This window comes from Ananas comosus, linkage group 3 (genome assembly GCF_001540865.1).
Source record: "Ananas comosus cultivar F153 linkage group 3, ASM154086v1, whole genome shotgun sequence".
Lineage (NCBI taxonomy): Eukaryota > Viridiplantae > Streptophyta > Magnoliopsida > Poales > Bromeliaceae > Ananas > Ananas comosus.
In genome coordinates, this window is record NC_033623.1 from 2,793,824 (window position 1) to 2,802,764 (window position 8,941).

The 8,941-nt window shown below is 35.3% G+C and overlaps 1 long non-coding RNA gene across 1 annotated transcript; it reads left to right on the forward strand.

The window, feature by feature from the left end:
• Nucleotides 2,911-4,719, forward strand: LOC109707197. The gene is made up of 3 exons (XR_002215434.1): nt 2,911-3,106; nt 3,759-3,824; nt 4,529-4,719. It is a non-coding gene; the product is annotated as an uncharacterized LOC109707197 (long non-coding RNA).

Below are 8,941 nucleotides of genomic sequence, written 5' to 3' on the forward strand. Positions count from 1 at the left end.
TGTAAAAGAGCGGAATGTTTCGAGTTTAATTTTCTTATCCCCGGAGATGAAGCCGTCACAGAAAATAGGATTAAAGTTAGACCGGAACTCCCGTATATTACATATTTATATATAACTTGATGTAAGGATGCTAAATCACGTTCGTCTATTAAAGACGTGTCCAGATACATCTTAACCGTTAGATCTATCGTATCTTTATAGATCAACTTCAATAAACCGACTGTATCTTTATAGATCGGCTTTAATAAATCACATGGGCCACATCCAATACATTGTCCTTATTTATACCCGTCTGCATGTGGGCGGGTGGATATGCAGGTTACCTATAAGGTACTCTTATTTGAATTGAGCCCTTATGCTTTTAAAAATACCAAGTTATTGGTGCTTGTAGATTTTTAGCCATTGGATTAAAAGATATGCGGTTAAGATGATATGGGCCCCCTAGGGTTTAGTGGGTGGTTGGTTGAATAGTATAATTTAATGGTTGAAAATGATCCGAGGAGTAGATCTAACGGTAAGAAAACTTAAAGTACTAAGTGCTTGGTGCTTTTACAAGCACCATAGCTGGACTCCTCTTATTTTATCTTTCTTTATGTTATTATACTTTTCAAAGGCAAATACCATATATATTATTTTTAGAAGATCAAAATTTAACTTATTATTTCAAATATTACAGCATATAATAAATAATAACGAAAAAAATGACAGTACGAGAAATTAGTGCTAGAATTCTAGAAAAGGATAAAACAAAAGAAGTATTCACCTTTTTATTTTTTATTTTTTTAAAAAACATATATACGGATATTCGTGGATAGTCGTGGATTGTCTAAAATGTTTATAATTTAACGAGTATCCACTGATTTTACTCATAACTTTTTCGATAAGAAAAACTAATATTTATACCTGTAAATTTACAGACAGTCCGTGAGTACATGCAAATATGGGTTGAAATTGACAGGCTGATTTCTAGAGTATTTATGTGCTAATATTGAAATATATTCGAAGGTAAGATTAAATGAAATTAAAAGATTGAAGAAAGAAAGTCAAGCTTGTACAGTTGCATACAATCCGGCCTGAGAATTAATTGCGTTCATCTAATAACTTTGAAGAGTGAAGAAGATATTAATTTCATCAATTATATAAAAAATTAAAGCGCACTTCGAGTTTCACAAAATTAGGAATAAAAATTTGCTGGGCACCGTGCCCAAACTAATTAGTTTGGGCAAGCTGGCGGATGGGCGCCGCGTGTGTCGGGGCGCCCATCCCAGCCGCTCTCTTCCCCCCTCTTTTTTTTTTTTTTTTTCAATGGTTGCGATGGGCGCTGCAACACATGACCCAGCAAATTTTTGTCCTAAAATTACTACCCTGTTGTGCCAATGGTAAATAGCAATAAATCACGTCAACTATAATAAAACCCTACTTACTCATATAGAGTATTATCATGTTATGAGAATTTTTGGTCAGTCTCAACAATGACTCTATTAAATTTTTAAAAGAGTTTTGCAGTACGTCTGATTCCGTAGTAAGAATGCCATGTGCTCCAAAAGAGGCGGTGGCGTCATATGCGAGGTCGAGATAGTTGTTGGCGTAGAGGATGATAGTGGAAGCAAAGTTAGGAAATAAACTGAAAATAAAAGTAAAAAGTTAGGGCTGACGATTTAAAGGCTAAAGATCTTATTATAAATAAGAAAAACTTTAAATACCATCCATGTGGTTTCACAGTTTCTCACTTTAATACCCTGTGGTTTAAAGTGTATCAATTTAGTGCCATATGGTTTCATTTTTATCTTTTTATTATCGATTTTATTAATTTTTTTCATTAAATCTATGACAAAGTTAAAACTAAAATATACTAAAGTGAATATTCGATAAATATAGGTAGGATATCTGAAGTTTTTTGTATATAATTTAACGAAGTATTAATGAAAAAACTGACGAAAAGATAAAAATAAAATAACATGATACTAACTTGATATACTTAAATTACAGAGTACTAAAGTAAAAATATGCGAAACCACGTGGGCGGTATTTGAAGTTTATAAATAAAGAATGAAAAGTTGGGAACAGAAATGGAGCATTTTAAGACTTGAGCCAATCAGCCAAATCCGAAGCGGTTCGCCTAAAGCGCGGGAAAACTAGCCGTTGAGGCCGCGGAAGGATCAGCTGTTCGATCAAAAACAGCAAACAGCTTTCCCCACCACACACGCAGAACACGGAGTTCAAAAAGATGACCGTTGAGTGCGGTTTCTCTCTCTCTCCACTACAATTTGGCGCGTAATACAAAAAAAAAAGGGCAAGTTTGCAAACAAGCCCCTATGTTGTTGTTAATTAGAAAGAGGTAAATTGTGAGGCTACTGGTTGTAATGGGCCCCCACCTAGCAACATGTAGAAAGTGCAGGGGCTAGTGAGGGAAGTTTTAGAGCAATATTGCAACCTTAAAACTCCAAAAAGGGGTATAAATTTTACATCCGTACCATCCAAAATCCCATATTGCATTCTTTGTTTTGTCAAAAATTTTTAATTTGCTTTTAAGATTAAAATATAAAGGAGTTTATAAATCTATGATGGGCGATGTAAAATGTACACCTTTTTTGGGTGTACAGCTAGTATTTCCGATAATAACGAATTGATCCATTGCAACGCGCCGATGCCTTCACTATTTTCTTATAAAAGTGAGTGCATGATCGGGCATCATGTATAAGACCAACATTTCTGTGTTTCAATTTGTGATAAGATGAGTTTATATGTAACACCCCGTACTTTTAAACTTCTTTATTTGACTCCTATTCTTATTAAGTTTGGACCTTTTCGTAAATTTCTATCTTCGAGGGATTCGGCGGCATTTTGTTACTTAATTAGTATCTAACTTAATTAATTTTCTCCCTAACCCTCACCCGATCAATCCCTCTTTTTCCCCTGCCCTACGACTCGCTCTCTCTCACTTCCTCACCGCATCCATATGACCTTTGTCGTTCCGCAAGTGCGCACGCGACGCCATCCGATCATCGCCGTCACCCGTAGCTGCCTCCGCCGCAATCCTCTTTGGCCGTTATTTTTGGTTCACTATCGACGGCATCCTGCCATCATCTTCACCATTTTTGAGAAGGTTTTTCTCTTTTCCTTATTTTATCTCTATATCGAACCTTGTGATCATCCAACCTTCTTGTTTATCGTTATATTATTATTTTGAGTACTCGCCTCATGATGATCGAAATTTAAAACTATCAAAATCTGATTTGCTTTGATCTAAATATGTGTTATTCGATTTATCATTTTATTTTGTATTCCTATCTGATTTAGTTATATAAATCCTCCATATTCTGCATGCTTCTTGTAATGCTCCTTACATGTTCGATAAAATGCCTAAGAGAGGGCGAACTTTGTTTTTGTTTCTAATTCCGATCCTATCTGATTGTAAATTGCCTATTAATATTTCAACATCTGAAAACCCTCTTTTCGAGCATTAGACCCTTCGTTATTATTTAAAACTTCATTCATCTTATCTTGCTTCTTTGAATATTTTAGTTTTTGAAACTCTCAATTCTCTTGATTGTTAATTCAGTTTCTTCGAGTTCATTATTCTAAATCTCTTTCGTGCTCTGTTTTGCCCTTTTGCATGCATCTGTAGTTGATATTGTCGACCTATGTGAACCTATCCGAATTCAAACTTTTGTATAAGCTTGCTTTCTAAATATATATGTTCTCTTTGTAAGTTTATTTTTAAGTATCTTATAGAGAATCGTATATCTCTATTTTAGGTTCCGGCGATTGATCTCGTGCAATTTTCGATTGGATAGCTTCTTAACTTAGAAGCCGCTTTTGAGGTAAGCGGCCGGACACCCGTTAGTTTTTCGTAAGATAATTTAGGAAAATATTTCGATTGTATGAAAATCTTATTTTATAGATTTTAAAATTAAGGGTTAAACATATTATTAATTTTTCTATAAATTGAGTTTCAACTGTGATTGACAAGTTCTTTTAGCAAAATAAAATTTTGAAACTTGATAATCTATTCTGTAAATTAGTGACTGGATAATTTTTGAAGTATGATGTCTCTTGGTATTCTGCTATGCTAATGTTAGCCATGTCGACATGTATTTTGTTATAGAAGTGAGCTTCGTCTTTATATTGCGCCTTCGGGTGCCTGCGCCTATTCGCGCCTCTACTTTGTTTGCGCCTACCGGTGCCTCTGTTTTGTACATGCACCTTTGGTGCCTTTGTTCTGTTTGCGCCTTCGAGTGCCTCTGTTTTGTTTACGCCTTCGGGTGTCTTTGCATCTCGCCAACGGATCATATGATATAGTTAGGTGCCGGAGACTTAAGATCTATTTCGTTTATTTGCTGAATGAGAAATGCATTTGAAAAAAAATTATAATTTCAAACCAATCTGAATTTTTGAGTTTTGATAAATTCTTGTTTTCTAAATTTTGCAAATTAAAAATCAGTCGCTTGAATTAATTTTTGTATTCGTTTATTTATTTGTATTGTATGCTTAATCCGACTAATGTGGTGTATGGTTGCTTACCCAGGTACCGAGACCGATTTGCTGGGCGGGGCTGAGACCGAGTGAACGTTAGACGTAGCTAGTTTTAATTTTTAGTCCTTTTAGTTTTATGCCTAACATATTTAGATGTGAATATTCTTTTGAACTTCGTAAATGATCGTTTGTTATCTTTTATTTCGTTATTTTTTTGTACTTACCTTGGTTAATTATGATATTTAGTGGACCGAATTTATGGTGTTTCTTAGTAAGCTTTAGTTCTATAGATGTTAGAATTTCATTTGATTTTAGTTAAAATTCAATTTCTTAGTCGCATCCTATTATTCTTTGGATTTAGTAAAAAATTTGGTAATCATCTTTTTGCTAGCTTCTGTCTGATTCTGTAGCCTTGCATATTTGCTAGTTTAACAGATATGCGACGTCTGTTACGCCTCGGGTTTGGAACGTGACATTATATATACTATATTGTGGTAAAGAATGGATCACATTCTATTTGGATATTAACAAGTTATGTGGACCAGCCAGAAAGCCAAGGTATTGGGTACCAGGCAAAGGCCCGAGGTGTATGTTGTATGTCTGGCAGAGGTCTAAGGTATTGATGATGGAGTCGAGGACTCGAGGTAGCGAGATATGTGGCTATATGTGATTCTCTAGACTAGAAAAATTAATCCAATAATTGGCAGTAACCAAATTCTCATAATATATGGAGTGGAGATGTAGGGAAGGATAAACAAACTTGAAGTGCACTGAGTTTAGTAGGCTGAAATATGGCTTAATAATAACGACCCGACCCGCTAATAATAACAACTCATTGGGCTCAAACTACCTGCCCAAAATATTGAAGCCCAATTATTATTACTAGTATGTGAGGCCTTATATATTTATTCTAATCAGAATTATTTTTTTATCCGATTGAGACATTACAAACTCCCCTTATTTAGATCATGACGTCCTTATCAGCTCCAAATCCAGATCACAAACATACCGACTAGAATTACCAGGCAATATGAGATTCTAGAGATGATTCCTATGGATCTGTTTAGATCATGACGTTCTCGTCAGCTTCAAATTCAGATCGATCACATACGTACAGATCAGAATTACCCGACGATGTGAGATTCTAGAGGTGGTTCCTACGAGTTCAAGAAGCGGCTCTCACCAAACCCATTGGTGTAGCACTTTGCGCCGTATAGTACTTAATTCTCATACTTCCGGCTGGTATTCAACTTTGATACCAATTGTAACGACCCGACCCGCTAGCAATAATAACTCGTTGGATCTAACCACCGGCCCAAAATGCCTAAGCTCGGTTATTATTACTAGCGTGTGAGACTTTATATATTCTAATCAGAATTATTTTCTCATCCGATATGGAACTTTTGAGGTGTTATATTAATGCTGCCAGTGAAGTAGGGTAGGATTTGACCTAAGATCTGTATAACAGGATAGTTCAGATATGGGCAGGGTGTAGTGAAGCTAGCATACTTTGTGTGCCGATATTATGCTGCGCAGCACTCAGATTAAGATCAATTGGTATGATTGACGTACGCGAGGAAGGCCCGATACATGCATATGACAAGAGAGGTATGACTCGGGTAGTATTGGTGATGATGAATAACGTATGCATGTACGCGAGGAAGGCCCGATACATGCATGACAAGAGAGGTATGACTCGGGTAGTATTGGTGATGATGAATAACGTATGCCAGGATGATCAAGTTCATTATGATGAGTTATTCTGAAGTGGTATGCAGTGTTTGGAGGTGGGTGTTGGCATTTTTCTCGCTTCTAATTATAGCTTTGATACTGATAGATAGATTTAACGTCCCTCGTACACACCATTCTACTCCAAGGGAAAGAGAGATATTCTCTTTTAACCTGGTCCAAGGTAAAAGTTATTAAGTAAAACTTTCTACTTTATTAATAAAATTGATCATTGATGATAAAAGAGTAAAGCCACTTATTTGGAGAGTTGTGATTGTCTGTTTGTGTTGGCAGTACCAGAGGTGCGCATTCAATATCATATCTCCTCTGTGTTATATCAATGGCATCTTAGTAAAATAGAATATGATATCACTATCAATTATTTAATCATCATCTAATTTAATTATTAACCTAATAGCCTTGACACTTGTGCCTGTACTTTGATCATAGATGCCAACATATGGGCACACGTGTGCCCATACTTTATTCAGGTGTGAGTTAATTATTAACTCACTTAGCTCCATTTCTCTTTGGTGGAGGAAACTTAAAATAAAAAAAAAAAAAAAAAAAAAAAAAAAAAAAAAAAAAAAAAAAAAAAAACCCCAAGAAAATAGAGGAAGAAGCAGAAGTTAAAATAGAAAATTAAAAAACTAACTGATAACTCTTACATGAATAAAGGTTACTTTGATGTTTGCTAGTGTCTCTAAACAACGAGCGTCGCTTGTGATCGATACACTCATAATATATATTTACATAAAGATTCGTGATATTTAAAAATTTATAGGATTTAGGATCGATTTGGACTTAATAAGTTATTAGTATTAGCGGACTGGATTATTACAATTGGCATTAGAGCAGATTCATTAGCTGAAAGTATGAGATGAATCTCACATAAAAATAATATTTTTTTCACAGACTTAGGTGCCCACGGGGATGCGCCTTGAATGAAGCATGGATGGAAAGGATTTTGTTTCCGTGGGGATGGGGTCGTGGAAAAATTCCCACTTCTCACAAGGACGGGGGGTGGGGATATTACTCCCCGCTCCGCAAAATCTCCGATCCTATTAATAGCACCAATGACTTGGTGCTATGAAGTTTTCTATCCTTGGATTAAAAGATGTGCGGTTAGGATGATGTGAGCATCCTAGTGCTGAGTGGGTGGTAAGTTGAATAGTATAATCGAACGGATGAAAATAATAAAAGAGAAAAATCTAACGGTAGAAAACTAAGTTAGGATAACTAAATTCCTTAACTAAGTTCTAACATATTGTGCGGTTGTTAGGTTCAAGAGATTAAGAAAATTAAACTGGCTAAGATTAGAGCAATTTTAGGATAAGTGACCCCGGACACTTAGGAAGCAAGGCGCTACAGTAGGATGTTGGATTTTGTTGGTTTTTGGTGATTTAAAACTTATTAGGCCTTTTGGACAGTTCAATACTTGATGGATTTTGCCTGAAAGCCCAATTAAGGTTTTTATATGTGAGATTTAGTCCCACATTAAAAACTAAAGGTGTTTTATTATAATTTATATATTGTTTTATTCACAAGCTAGTTGCTTAGGAGAAAATGAGAGTTATGCTCTCGACTTAACACACGCACGCACGCATGGCACGAGCAGGGCCGGACGGGCGGCAGCGCGCGTGGTCCATGCACTCATTTTATTTTATTTTATTTTTTGGTTATATTTTTATCCTAATCCTAATCCGTATCTCGTATAATCTTAAACTTATTTTGTTCTATACGGAATTAAGCAAAATTCTTGACTTGATTATATATATTGGAGGAGATTGCATGAGTTCAACCTGAACCCAAGCATACCGAAGAGCAAAACTTTATTCTCTATCTCGCATTTTCCTGCTTTCTCGCCATTAATCGTTTCCGCCGATTTTCGCAGAACTTTCTCATATTTGCTGGATCTGAAGCTTGTTGAGTTCGTTTTGCGCGAAAACATGCCGACGGAGTGGAACGTGATTGTTGGATCGCTGAAAGTAATTGTCGGAAAGCTTCGCAAGTGAAGAAGCAATTTCGCTTATAGAATAGTGCTCTGCACATCTCGATTCACAAGTCTTTTCTAATCATTTTTTATATAGTATTTTTATTTAATTTCATTTTGAAATTTTTCTAACAAAAAATTAAACTTTCGAATTATTTTTAAAAATATTTTAATAAAAAATCAGAAAAATTTTCCAACATAGGATGGTAATGGCCTGCAAAATTTTCTATCTTCAATAATAAGCTTCTAATACATGAAGTATAAATAATATATACAGCCCATGCATTTATACATATTGATTTTTTATAAAATCTTTATTGTAATAAGAAACAAACTTACAGATTATTAAAAGATTCCATGAAAAATTAAACTTAATCAACTAAACTTTTTAGTTAGTAATACTATTACAATTATTTTATGAATTTCGTGGTATCTTGGTGCGGACGGTGAACCCTGCAGGGACGATAGTGGATTATGTGTGTGCGCGTGCGCGTGTGTTGGGAGGGTTGGATTTTATACCATTGGTGGGGATAGGACGGGGAAAGGGATATATAGGAAAGTCAACGGGTTGGGTTAGCGACGAATTTTAAAAATTCGAATTCAAATCTGACTATCAAATTCAAATCCGACTAATTTTAAAAACTCATATCCATATTTGAACCTGACCAAAAATTCGAAACCCGAACCCGAATCTAAATCCGCATACCCGAATCCGGAATAATTATTTCTCTTTATAATATTTCA